Source organism: Elgaria multicarinata, chromosome 3, assembly GCF_023053635.1.
Source record: "Elgaria multicarinata webbii isolate HBS135686 ecotype San Diego chromosome 3, rElgMul1.1.pri, whole genome shotgun sequence".
Taxonomy (NCBI): Eukaryota; Metazoa; Chordata; class Lepidosauria; order Squamata; family Anguidae; genus Elgaria; species Elgaria multicarinata.
Window position 1 is genome coordinate 152,557,562 of NC_086173.1, and position 14,891 is coordinate 152,572,452.

A 14,891-nucleotide genomic window follows, 5' to 3' on the forward strand; every position below is an offset into this window, starting at 1 on the left:
GTCTTTGCTTCCTGATTAGGACGACTTCCGGTAGGCGCCAAAAGCAGCCGTTTTCTCCTCAGCGTGAGTCCGCCATTAGTGCTAATCCGCAACTGAATGAAGTTCTACTGGGTAAGTGCTTTGTCTTTCTTGTTGCTAATTCATCAGCTTTGTCTTCTGAATGTGGTGACTGATTAATTTAGAAACTGTTTCCTTTATTTTTGTGCTCTCTTTAACCCCCCCTTTTTTAAAAAAACAACACTCTATCGATCTGCTGATTTCTCATGTTTCATTACAAGTGGATGATTAGGAGCGGTTTGTTTTCCGACCTCCGTGCTTTTATAATAAACGGATTTCCTTTGCTAAGTGTAATTACTGTTTTTTTTCTAACCCTCCTTTTTAAAATTAAAACGTTAATGCTCCCTTGATTAACCACAGTTCAATTTTACTTGCACAGCAGGAGCAGTTTAATATAAGAGGGTATTTGCATTTCTTTGTTTTACATTCTTAAAACGAAGCCGGTTTCCAATCTTGCTAATGTTTTTTGGGTTTTTTTGGTTCATTTACATCCCTTGTGTTTTGCATTACAAAACAGGGATATTGCTTCTCTGAGCAGTCCTGCTGCAATTTCTCTACTTGGGAAAGATGACTAATTTCTCCAACCTCAACTTTGTTACTGTCTTTAAAGTTATTATGTGCTAATACTTAATTCATAACCTTGTTGCTATTTAGGATGAGATGCCAATTTCCCCAATTGTTCTTTTTTAAAAATTTCTTTATGCTTCTTTAATTACATTCCTGCTGCAATTCAAGTAATTGATGACGCCCATATATTTTTTCAAATAAATTAATATTTTAGAAAGGTTCTATTCCTTTATTGCATTTATTACTCTGCAAAGTGAAGTCACTCCTCTTTTTATTTCTTCAGTCTCTTAGTGCACCGTTGAGCATTCTTCTATTAGTAGTGGCGTAAGACCAAGGACTGGGCGGACTTTGTCCATTACAAATTTGTTCTCACCTCTTTCTCTTCTGCCATTTCACTGGCCAAACAGCAGCACTACTCAACGTTGATCCAGTCAAATGCCAAGCACCCTCAGCGGCTCTTCGCGTCCTAATCCACCATCTCTCCCCGCCTCTCTGGCCGCCAATGACTTTGCCTCTTTCTTCAATGCTAAAATCCAAACTATTCGCTCCGATCTAGCCAGCTCTGCTCCGCTTCCAGCTCCTGTCCCTTACCTGTCAGTTCCTCCTGCAACTCTCTCGGCGTATTTATAAACCATATAAATGCTTTGAGTGTGGGAAGAGCTTCAGTGTTAGTTGGGTACTTACTGTACATCAAAGAACTCACACAGGAAAGAAACCATATAAATGCATGGAATGTGGAAAGAGCTTCCGTGGGAACTCAGACCTTAGTAGTCATCTAAAAACTCCCACAGGAGAGAAACCATATAAATGTATGGAGTGTGGAAAGGGCTTCGCTCAGAGCTCACATCTTATTGCACATCAGAGAACTCACACACAGGAGAAACCATATAAGTGCATGGAGTGTGAAAAGAGCTTCCATCAGAGCTCAGCTCTTTCTGTACATCAAAGAACTCACACAGGAGAGAAACCATATAAATGCATGGAGTGTGGAAAGAGCTTCCGTCAGAGCTCAGCTCTTTCTGTACATCGAAGAACTCACACAGGAGAGAAACCACATAAATGTCTGGAGTGTGGAAAGTGCTTCAGTGATAGTGGAACCCTTACTATCCATCAAAGAACTCACACTGGCAAGAAACCATATAAATGCATGGAGTGTGGAAAGAGCTTCAGTCGTAGTGGAACCCTGACTATCCATCAAAGAACTCACACAGGCGAGAAACCATATAAATGCATGGAATGTGGAAAGACCTTCATTGGGAACTCAGACTTTAATCGTCATCTAAAAACACACAGGAGAGAAACCATATAAATGCATGGAGTGTGGAAGGAGCTTTAGTAGAAGTGGAACACTTACTGCACATCAAAGAACACACACAGGAGAGAAACCATATAAATGCATGGAGTGCGGAAAGAGCTTCCCTCAGAGCTCAAATCTTACTGCACATCAAAGAACTCACACAGGCAAAAAACCATATAAATGCCTGGAATGTGGAAAGAGCTTCATTGGGAACTCAGACCTTAAAAAACTCACACAGGAGAGAAACCATATAAATGCATGGAATGTGGAAAGAGGTTCAGGAGGAAATCAGGCGTTAGTATTCATCTAAAAATTCACACAGGAAAGAAACCATATAAATGCATGGAATGTGGAAAGAGCTTCCATCAGAGCGCAGCTCTTTCTGTACATCAACGAACACACACAGGGGAGAAACCATATAAATGCATGTTGTGTGGAAAAAGCTTCATTTATAATGGAGCACTTACTGCACATCAATGAACACACACTGGAGAGAAACCATATGAATGCATAGAGTGCGGAAAGAGCTACAGTCACAGCTCACATCTTGCTGCACATCGAAGAACTCACACAGGGGAGAAACCATATAAATGCTTTGAGTGTGGGAAGAGCTTCAGTGTTAGTTGGGTACTTACTGTACATCAAAGAACTCACACAGGAAAGAAACCATATAAATGCATGGAATGTGGAAAGAGCTTCCGTGGGAACTCAGACCTTAGTAGTCATCTAAAAACTCCCACAGGAGAGAAACCATATAAATGCATGGAGTGTGGAAAGGGCTTCGCTCATAGCTCACATCTTATTGCACATCAGAGAACTCACACACGGGAGAAACTATATAAGTGCATGGAGTGTGGAAAGAGCTTCCATCAGAGCTCAGCTCTTTCTGTACATCAAAGAACTCACACAGGAGAGAAACCATATAAATGCATGGAGTGTGGAAAGAGCTTCCGTCAGAGCTCAGCTCTTTCTGTACATCGAAGAACTCACACAGGAGAGAAACCACATAAATGTCTGGAGTGTGGAAAGTGCTTCAGTGATAGTGGAACCCTTACTATCCATCAAAAAACTCACACTGGCAAGAAACCATATAAATGCATGGAGTGTGGAAAGAGTTTCAGTTGTAGTGGAACTCTTACTATCCATGAAAGAACTCACACGGGCGAGAAACCATATAAATGCATGGAATGTGGAAAGAGCTTCATTGGGAACTCAGACCTTAATCGTCATCTAAAAACTCACACAGGAGAGAAACCATATAAATGCATGGAGTGTGGAAAGAGCTTCAGGAGGAAATCAGGCGTTAGTCGTCATCTAAAAACTCACACAGGAGAGAAACCATATAAATGCATGGAGTGTGGAGAGAGCTTCAGTGTTGGTTGGGCACTTACTGTACATCAACGAACACACACGGGAAAAACCATATAAATGCATGTTGTGTGGAAAAAGCTTCATTCATAGTGGAGCACTTACTGCACATCAATGAACACACTGGAGAGAAATCATATGAATGCATAGAGTGCGGAAAGAGCTTCACTCACAGCTCACATCTTGCTGCACATCGAAGAACTCAGGGGAGAAACCATATAAATGCTTTAAGTGTGGGAAGAGCTTCAGTGTTAGTTGGGTACTTACTCTACATCAAAGAACTCACACAGGAGAGAAACCATATAAATGCATGGAATGTGGAAAGAGCTTCTGTGGGAACTCAGACCTTAGTAGTCATCTAAAAACTCACAAAGGAGAGAAACATATAAATGCATGGAGTGTGGAAAGGGCTTCACTCAGAGCTCACATCTTACTGCACATCGAAGAACTCACACGCGGGAGAAACCATGTAAGTGCATGGAGTGTGGAAAGAGCTTCAGTGTTAGCTGAACACTTCATAAACATTGAAGAACTCACATGTGAGGAAACAGTAAATGCAGGCAGTGTGGAAAGAGTTTCAGTGAGAACACCCTGATTATGCAATGGATTGAACATGTAACAATGCTAGCAACATGTGAAAGAGTGGTAAAATGAGCCGTTCCTGAATGGACTTATATTCGGGTACTTAGTCTTTATTGAAGTTTATGTGTAATTTACTCCTATGCAATAATTCAGCCCTATCTAAGAGCTGTACTGATATGTGATTTTAGAATGTGGAAATTTTTTATTAGAAGCTTATGAGGCCTGCGTACCTGAGAGCTGAATAGACTATTCAGTATTGAATGGAGAACTTAGTACTTGAATGAGATCTCACTTTTGAAGCTATTAGGTCTAGAAGTTGCAGAACAAAAAATGTTTAGGACATTCTATTTCATATTACGCTAGTAAGATTTAAGAATCATTAGTAAATCTCTGTCTAATAACAATGTTTTATTTTTATGCATGTTACATTTTCTAATAAAACTTTAAAAATGGTTCAAAAAGATTTTTCTTTGACTAATTTTTGTTAGTTGAAAACAAAATTGAATCCACCTAAAATAAATGTTCTTGTATGATCTGTATGGATCAACTAGTGGTAGTTAACTGGCAGCCCAAGGCTTCGGAAATACTGGAAGTATCATTTGAAAATGCTCAGCAAAAGCCAAATCCGTAACTGAACAGGCACAAAGGAAAAGGGCTTACAGTCTGGAAGAATGTCAGTGAGGGCTGGTGAAGCACCAGTGGGGACTGATGAGCAGAGAAGAAAATCCCTTTTAGCCTTTTGGAGTAGAAGAAATCCCAGGATTGTTTGGAAACGGATCAGGACCACGAAGGCCGAACATCCTGTTCTACCTGCACCGGCCTCCTGTTTAACGGACAGACTGTTACATTTTGGATCCAGTTCTTTTGTATGGCTACCCTCTAAGTGCTGGAAATCTTCCCTGTTTACCTACACCTGTTGTTTGTAACTACATGTCAGTGTGTTTTAGGGAACCCACCAGAATTCGTGTAGAGATTAATAATGTAAAGGAAACAAGACCGGCCAAACTGGCCTTCCACTGGATTTTGCACAGATCCCCGGAATAACGCACACAGCTCTCGCTTGGAGGGTTTAGGCCGATATTTATTATCGGATAGGAGGCAAGCAATACAGGATTAGCATACTAAAATCATGATACCTACAGATACATTGAACCCCAACACCAGCAACTAATACAAAAAGTAACTAACATACATCACCCAGCCATGGAGTCTGCCAGCTCAGAATAAAAGCCCCCTCATTTTGTATCCCTTTTATAATACTAAACTACTCTTTTCGCCCCCACCCTTCGGTTTCCTCCCCCTTCCCCCCCCCCCTGAGGTATTCACACTTCTCCTGGGTGTTACTTTCTCAAGGACGCTTGGCCTGGACAAAGCGGAGCCAGGAGCTGCCCAAACGCCCCCGGGCAGCTGGTGATTATTTCTTCCTAAAAATCAACGACAGGACAATTTACATTTTTAAAAACAGCAATTCCATGTATACTTAAATAACACATCTATTCAAGCCTTGCCTGCCATGCTGAAAATACAGGCACAAAGCTGATAGATACATTCAGAAACCTGATGTTTAGTGCCCACATGCTGACTTTGTAAAGGCAGAAAGACCGTGTGACCATGTGCTGTTTTGTGTGTGTGTGTGTGGTGGAAAAAGATGTGCCAGGATCATAGCTCAATGTATGGGCACTGCCACATTTCACTATGTCTGTTCACGCTCTAGATGTGCTCATTGAGATGGTTGTGAGACTCTAGCCCCATTCAGTCATCCTGCTAGCATGTAAGCACGTGAGGAGCAGGAGGGCTGTTTCCTCTTCACTGTGTTTGTTGTGGAGGTCAGCCGTCTGAAAAGGAGACCCTCCTCTGTCCATGGAAACTACCCTGGATGTAGAAAGCCCAGTGCAGTTCCCCTCTCAGAATTCTTTTTTTTTTAAATTTTTATTTTAAAACACAAAATAAACATCTTACAAAAAAGAAACAACAACACAACATACTACATACATTTTGAATAAATGTTGAATACATATATATTGAGTAAATATCTATAACCTATCCAATCATACAATATAACCGTTCTTAACATATAAGTGCACCCCCACCTCGGGATCTATTCCTGCTTCCAAAATCTCATGCTTTCTTCTGCTGGTGGTTTCCCTCTTCCCTTAGAAAACACAAATATTAGGAACTGTTTCCAAATTCCTTCAAACTCATTTATTTTGGTTATACCTTTCCTCCAGTTAATATTACAAGTCAATTTATCATTAATAGCTATATCCCAAACTTCTCTATACCATTCTTCAATAGAATATTCCCCCTGAATCTTCCAGTTCCTAGCTACTATCAATCGTGCTGCAGTCAGCAAACTCGACATCAATTCTTTAATTTCTTTTCCACATTTTAAATCTTCAAATAGTGACAGTAATGCAATTTTTGGTGTTTGTTCTATTTTCATTCCCACTATTTCTTCAATTTCAAAAAACACCATCTTCCATAATCTTTGTACATATTTGCATTCCCACCACATATGTAAATACGTTCCTTTTCCCCCACAACCTCTCCCAACAATTTGCTGAATGCTGATTATTTATCTTATTCAATCTAATCGGGGTTAGGTACCACCTCCACAAAATTTTAAAGTAATTCTCTTTTATTCTCACTGACATACTTCTCAACACTCTTTGTTTCCACAGTCCCTCCCAGCTCTGTCCTCCTATTTGTACCTTCAAATCTGTCTCCCATACCGTTTTTCCTGAGCTATCCATTAGCCCCTTTTCTAACAATATTTTATATATTTCGCTCGTTAACCCTTTTAAGACTATACTTCTTCCTTTACCTTTTTCCTTATTTACTATTAACTCCTCAAACTTCGTCATTTCTCTACAAACTCTATTTTCTTTAATCCACTTTTTATTCCATTGTTCTAATTGCCTATACTCTAACCAAGATAATTTTTTCTCCTTTAACAGCTCTTCCATATCTTCTCTTGTATTTATATCTCTTAACCAATCCTTTAATTTCATTTTATTTTTCTCTTTTAATATTTTACTTGATCTACCCTTCAGTGCCTCTGGGAAATTCTTTAACATTATTACCGGTGACAAGGGAGAGTTGCTCGGAAGCAGCTTCCCTTTAAATTTACTCCAAATTTCCCATTGAGACCTCAGGAGTGGATTATCTATACTTTCAACCCACTTTCTCCCTCCTTCCTTAAAAAAAACATTTTCCAAACTCATCTCTACATTACATGTAGTTTTATCCTCCATCCAATCTAAATCTCCTACTCCTATAATTGCTTCTACAATATGTCTTAACCTGTTTGCTGCATAGTATAATTTTATATTTGGGAGACCCAATCCTCCCTTTTTTTGGCTTAAATACCATTTATTCTTATTTACCCTCGCTTTCTTATCTCCGTTACAGTATTTGTTAATAATGTTTTGCCAACTTTTTATCTCAACTTCTGAAATTTTTATTGGTAACATCCTAAACACAAAATTAATCTTAGCTAAAATCTTCATTTTTATTAATGCTATTCTTCCAAACCAAGATAGATTTAATCTTTTATATTTTTCAAATTTTTCTAATACCTCTTTTTTTAACCTCGTTAAATTCTCCTTTTCTAAATTATCTAAGTTTTTTGTAATTTTAATTCCCAAATATCTAATCTGTTCCTTAACTCTCATTTCTATTCCCTTACGTTCCCATTCCTTTTCTTCCTTCTTAGTATGATTAAACAAAATCATCTCTGATTTGGACCAATTTATTCTTAATCCTGTAGCGTCTTCAAATTCTCTCAATTGTTGTTTAATTCTACCTATTTTTCTTATTGGATTCTTAATAGTCAGTAGGGTATCATCCGCAAACATATTCAATTTTATTTTCCTTACATCTCCAATTCCTTCTATCTCTCCATCTCTTATTGCGTTCGCCAATACTTCCATAACCATTACAAACAGGACCGGCGAGAGTGGACATCTTTGTCTTGTACCTCTGGCTAGTCGTATCTTTTCAGTGAGTCCATCGTTTACCACCACTACAGCTGTATTTTGGGAATATAACTGTTCTATTATAGTTTTAAATTTATTTCCAAATCCCGTTTTATCTAAAATAATCTTTAATGCCTGCCAGCTCACACAATCAAAAGCCTTAAAAATATCCAATGCCAAAATTCCTGCCTTGATCTTTGATTTTTTTATCGCGTGTATTACATTTAAAACTCTTCCCACTGAACTATGCATCTGCCTCCCCACCACAAATCCACATTGATCTTCTCCTATATATTCTGATATAAATTTATTTAACCGTTTAGCCAAAATAGATGAAAATTTTTTAGCATCCTGATTTATTAATGAAATAGGTCTATATGAATCGGGGATAGTCAAATCTTTGTCTGGTTTTGGAATTAATATTATCAATGAGTGTTCCCATGATTCTGGTATCTTCTCTCCTTGTAATATAGCGTTGTAAAGTTTCAATAATTTCGGAACTAAAAACTCCTTAAAAACTTTATAATATTCTGATCCTAAGCCATCTGCTCCCGGTGATTTACCCACTTTCAAATTATCAATTACATCTTCAACCTCTCTTTGAGTTATTACCTTCTCCATTTGCTCTTTATGTACTATTTTTATTCCCTTCTTTATATACCTTCCTATATAATCCTCCAACTTCTTTTTTTGAATTTCTTTACCCTTATATAATTCCTGATAAAATTTCTGAATTTTTTTTTATTTTATCCTTCATTTTATGACAATAATTCCCTTGATTATCCTTCAATGCTCCTATCCCGTTTCTCGCTTTTTCCTTTTGTGTGAGTCTGGCAAGCAATCTAGAATTCTTATTGCTATTTTCAAAATACTCCCTTTTCATGTACATTAAATTTTTTTGAACTTCCTCTAAATTTAAATTTTCTAATTGTTTCTTCTTAGCTTGTAATTCTATTAATTTATATTTATTTTTACCCTGCCAATATTCTTCCTCCAAACTTCTAATTTCTATCTCTAGCTTCTCCTGCTCTGCATGCTGTTGTCTTTTTAAGTTACACATTTCTCTAATACAGATTCCTCTTACTACAGCCTTCATGGTGTCCCAGACGACTGACCCAGCTGTTCCTCCCTTTTCATTGATTTCCCAGGACTCTGACAATTCCCTCTGAATTTTTTCTACCACTTTATTGTATTTCAATATTTTTGTGTTCATTTTCCACCTGTACGCCTCTTTATAATTCTTCTTAATTGCAAATTCTAAACTTAACAATGCGTGTGAGTTACCTTTATTACCCCCATCTCCATTTTACATATCTTAGTTGCAAAATCTTTTGAGACAAATATATGATCTATCCTGGAGTATGTATGATGAACTGGGGAATAATATGAGAACCCAGGCTTAGCCCCATTAAGTAGGCGCCAAGAATCCACATAATCATTTTCTTTTACTAATTTATTCAATATAGTAATATCATTCCTCTTTTCAACATTAGTGGGGTTTGACCTGTCCCATCTATTATCCATAACCATATTAAAATCCCCAGCTAAGATAACATACCCCTCCTTGAATTCTTCTATTTCTTTAAATAATTTTATAAAAAACTCTCTATGTCTCTCATTTGGGGCATAAACATTAATTAATGTATATACCTTTCCTTCAATTTTACCTTTTATCATAAGATATCTACCACTATCATCCTTTTTTGTGGTTTCTAATATAAATCCACTTTTTTTAAAAATCAAAGTGGCCACTCCATTTTTTTTGAAGTCCCCAATGACTTTTCATAATAAGCTAACCACTTGATCCTTATCATATTTGCATTCTCGAACCCTTGATGTGTTTCTTGCATCATTATAATGTCAGATCCTTCCTTATTAAACATTTGTTCTATTCTCCTTTTCACGACTGCCCCCAAACCTTTAACATTAAGTGTTGATACTTTTATTTTTTTATCCATATTCACCCTTTTGATGTCTCTTCCGATCCCTTGTGCTCTGAAACTCAAATTCACATACATAAAAACACAAACACCATAACAAAACCCTCAATCCCCTTACTCTAACCCATACCATCCCCCCTTCCCCCCTCCCCTCCCCCCACCTCTTCCCCCCCCCAAATCCCTGTAAGTCTAACACTCCAGCCATCTACTTTAGGGGGAGGGGGGGAGGCAGTGCTGCGCCTGGCCGGCAAGGTCTCTATGTTTAACATTTCTATCTACAATTATCTCATAATACAGTTAACAATTCTATTACATCCCAGATGCCCCAGCCTCATCTCCCCCCCACCTGTTTCAGTCACACTTGCTTCCTCATACAGACCCAAGCTCTTCAACAACTCCTTACCCTGATCCAAAGAAGTTACTCTGTGCTCCCCCCTACCATATGTAAATCTTAAAAAAACAGGATAACCCCACGAATATGTAATGTTTTTTTTCACTAATATTCCAGTTATTGGCTTAACACTGCGCCTCCAATTCAGTGTGTGCTGACAAAGATCATTATAAATTTGCACTGATTTGCCTTTATACTGTAGCTGGGCCATAGATCTCAGTTTCTTCATAACTTGCTCTTTTTTATAGTAATTGCCAAATTTCACCAAAATATCTCTGGTAGCTCCTTTGTAATTTTGCCCCCCCACTCTATGGACTCGGTCCAATTCGCATTCCTCTAATTGCAAATCAGGCATCATCTCTTTAAACCACTTCAAGATTATATCTCGCAAATTTTCTCCTTGTACTTGAATTAAATGTTTTATGCGAAGTGATGAACGACGATTTTGATCTTCTAAGGCTATCAGCCTTAATTCCTGGTCCTGGAATTGCACATTAGACGATTTTTCAAAAGCCTCCTGTCTCTTCTCGATCAGGTCTGCTCCTGCCTCCAAATCCTTTATAGCCTTGACATTCTGCGCGATTTTATCAGCTAACACAATCATCCGTTTATCTAATTTTTCCGTTTGCTGATCCATTTTTTTAAAAAATGATTACATTGTTTTCTGCAATAACACTCTTGATTTCAGCTAAGGTGGCTGGCTGGCTGCCAGCTGATTTTCCACCTTCGGCCATTTTAATCTCTTCTGTGTCTGTATCTTCCTGCTCTTCTTCCGAAGCCAATTTTTCCAGATGGGGGAGGTTATGATTACTGGGTCGTTTCCTTGACCACGTAACTTTTGCAATTTCCTTTTTAATCTTTCTTTTTATATTCGACATAGGGCATGAATCTCCTCCTTGACTCCCGGCTCCCCTTCTTACCAGGCTATTTTTATCTCTCTGTGCTTTTCAATACTTAATAACTCTTTCTTCTCTGGGGGGGGGGATTTCACCACACATCAAGACAGCATTCATTGGGGGAGACCGAAACAACCATAAACACAGTCCCGACAGCACCAAACAGCCGTCTCCCCGCCAAACGCTGCAAACGCTCCAAAACTGCAGTCCACCTCCCCCCCCCCTTGATCTCAAATTAGCACACTGTCCGTCAGTCTGTGCCTGGGTTACTTTCACTCTATAAAGCCAGTGTTTTACAGCTCTTCGCTTTCCAATAAAAAGTGAGAGTCACCATAAATCAAGTCCACGTCTCTAACAAAAACAAACCATTAACTGCCTGCATTTTCCAGCATCTAGCAGTTAGTTTCACTTTCCACAGAGACGTATCTCCAGCTGCTTCAAATTTCTCCCTTTTAAATCATTTCAACTTTGCACTGTTATCAGCAACATCAACAATTAATATTCATAGTCCTTTTCCATCGCGTTCCTTTGAAATTTATGCCCTTTTAAAAAGAGATAATTGACTTTTCCGGCGTTCCCTCTCAGAATTCTTACAGGACAGGAAATTGTCATCTGAGACAAGCTTTGAGGTAACATTGAGGGCTGAAGCAGTCATACCTGACAGATCCCTGATGAAGAAACGGAGGAAAGGGGATCCTGCTGGAATTGTGTGCAGGGTATGGTTTTCTGAACATACAGGGCCCCCCTCTATCCATTTATGAAGATCAGTTAATGACTTGATTGTGTTTTGTTTTTAAGTTCACGCTTTAGGTCCACCACCACCCCAAACAGTATAATAATCAATTTTCTCCCTCTTTTATAAGACTTGTTAGGGAAATTCCCTAATCCAGTAGGGAAGGGAACGGAGTCCAGGCAGGGCCATATTCCAAGGCTTTATTCAGAACTACACGTGAAGGAGAAAGCCCATCTGCAGCAAGCAACACCCACCAACAGCATACTTTTATACATCAAAGTTGCTCTGATGAAATCATACTTCCCCTCCTCCCTCCTGTAACTGATCAAAAGTATCATACATGTCCCATAAACAAAACTGTTCACATTAACAATAATTTTCATTACTTCCACGATGACTGGTACAAATGTTACAATTTGTTCCTGATAAGCGCCCCAAGGGTGAATGGAAAGTCCTGAGGTTACTCTGACCCTTCCAAAATGCCAATCGGGAGTTTTTGAGATGTTTTGAGACAAAGGGAAGATGTGCCTTCCGGCCTGCACAATGTACAACTGGGTTCTGAAATTCAAGGTTCCTAGATAATGCATTCTAGGAAAAGTGGCCGAAAGGGGCTAGGAATCAGTGTGTGGGCAAGAATCTAGGGCAGCCTTGGATCGCCCCTAGTTTGGCTTTTCACAATTTATTAATTAGGGAACGGTGGGAGGAGTGAAGTGTCAGGGATTCTGGGTGCTTGTGTACTTTTCATATTAGGCATAAGGTTTGGGGGTTTCTTCAGATTTCCCTGTCAGCCTAGTACCATCCCATGAAGCTGATTAGTGGGAGATTCAGGAGAGATAAAAGAAAGAACTTCTTCACACTGCATGGTCAAATTATGGAATTCGCTCGCACAAGTTGTAGGATGGCTTTAAAAGGGGGTTAAGACAAATTCCTGGGTGAGAAGGCTATCCGTGGCTGCTTGTCCTGATGGCTATACATTACCTTCAGTATCAGAGATGGTTGCTGGGGAGCATGGGCTGCTAATCCTGATGGATATACAGTACTTCCAGTATGTGCACCGGTTGCCGAGGAACATGGGCAGCAGGGTGCTGTTGCACTGGTGTCTTACTCGTGGGCTCCTGGACAAAATCTGATTGGCTGCTTTATGAATAGAAAGGTTGGGCTAGAAGGAGCCTTGGTCTGAGCCACCGTGGCTCTTCTGATGTTCTTGTTTAAAAAAAAAAAAAAACCACAGGGAATTACAAAAATAACAATCCTGTCAGTTTATGGTCATGTTGGGTCAAGCCCCACAAAGCCCAAGAAATCCAAAGTGAAGACTGATCCATTAACAGTGATATGCTCTATGATCAATAATGATGTTGTGCATTGTCACAAATCGTGTTTCCTGATGAGCCACAACCAGGCATGGTTCAACACACAGGAGGAATGCATTAGCCAAAAATAAATAAAAGTCAGACTCTGATGCTTCAGGAGATAATACGGGACCAGGACAACACAGAGCATCTTGTCTGGTCGCAGGCATTCCCGCCTTCCCATCTGGATTTGGACCTAAAAGACCAATGAAACGTGTGAGTGCAACAAGAACATTGTCGTCGTTAAGGTGCAATGAACGCAGTTGCAATATTTGTCGGAAAGCCGGCGGTGTGGTCAAACCAGAAGAACAGGACCACAAAAAGTAAATTACTAAGCGAATAGTTGAGCCAAAAAGACTTCATTCAGTGCATTGGACATTGTGGTCTGTATACATATTTTAGAACGATTTCCTGAGTTTACAGATATACTTTGATTTATAACAGCACCATCAGCCTCCTGTTCGATTATACAAGCTTATTAATTCATTTATTTGCGATTCTCTTCTTCCGAACGGACATTTCCCATTATTATTATTATTATTATTATTATTATTATTATTATTATTAGCGATGCTTTTATTCCGATCGGACATTTCCCTTTGAATGTTCCCCCCTCTCCTTCCTTGAGGCCGAGTTTCTGCTCCTAGGAAGCTGAGTTGTGCTTCCTAGAGAGGCAGGAAATGTTGCCCAGGGGAGACAATCGTGAGCGCACTTCCCTGGGTCGCCTCCTCCGGGGAAGAGGCGGAGCACGTGGGCAGAGCGGGAGGCTGGTGCTGGACGAAGAAGAGATTAGGTGAGGCAGGTGGAGGAGGAGGAGCAGGAGGGACGAAGTCCTGGTCTGACGTGGGGGGAGGGGCAAATTGGGCAGAGCCCCCCAACCTCCCTCTGGGACTCCTTGAACGGGGCCCGATCCATGCAACCCAGCTGCACAGGAGAGTCCGAAGAGACGGCGCTTTCCTGCTGCATGATCCTCTTCGAAGCCCTCCTCCCCTTCTCCCTGGGGATCAATCCAGGCTCCGTGAACTGTGGGGCGGGGGGCGCACGGGAGCCTGCTTTGGTGGGCTGGCGGGGAGGAAGCCCCGCTCTGTATCGCAGTGGACGTGGGTTGAGCTCCGCACCTTCCACCGCATGGCCTGCCTGCCCCCAGCTCCACCCGCAGAGCGCCCTGCAGTCTCCATGCGGCGTTGGCGATGGGGCTGCCCTGGCGCGGATGGCAATGGGGCTTGGGGATGGGAGCTGCTTTAGCGCTCGGTAACAGGAGGAGAGCCGTGTTTGGTTTTCGGGAACCTGCAGTTTCCGTTTCCCGCCGAGAGAGAGAGAGAGTGGAGGAGGATTAGAACTCGGGGGGCTCTTCGAGATGGGAGAAGCCGAGTTTCAGCTGCGGCTCTGCGAAATGGGGCTTCTCCAGATTAGGGTGACGGTATAGAAAGGACGACGAGGATCCTGTATCTTTAACAGTTGTCTAGAAGAGGGGATTGCAGCAGGTGTCCTTTGTATGTATGCAGCACCTGGTGAAATTCCCTCTTCATCACAACAGTTAAAGTTGCAGGAGCCCTGCCCTCTTTTGTATCGAGTCTCTCTGGCTTCCGTTCTGTCCCATATTATGGACTCAGACTCAGTACAAGGCAGATTCCAGTGTTCCTAAGCTAAGTGATGCCCTGTATGTATTTTTCTGATCAGCATCCTGAATGAGGGCACTTTCGAGCCTCCCCCCCCCTCCCCCGGTTCTGGCTG

General features: G+C 40.6%; 1 pseudogene; it reads left to right on the plus strand.

Annotated features, from left to right (window-relative positions):
* The first annotated feature begins 1,519 nt into the window (after window positions 1-1,519).
* LOC134395563 (zinc finger protein 347-like) lies at window positions 1,520-3,349 on the plus strand (annotated as a pseudogene).
* Window positions 3,350-14,891: the final 11,542 nt, after the last annotated feature.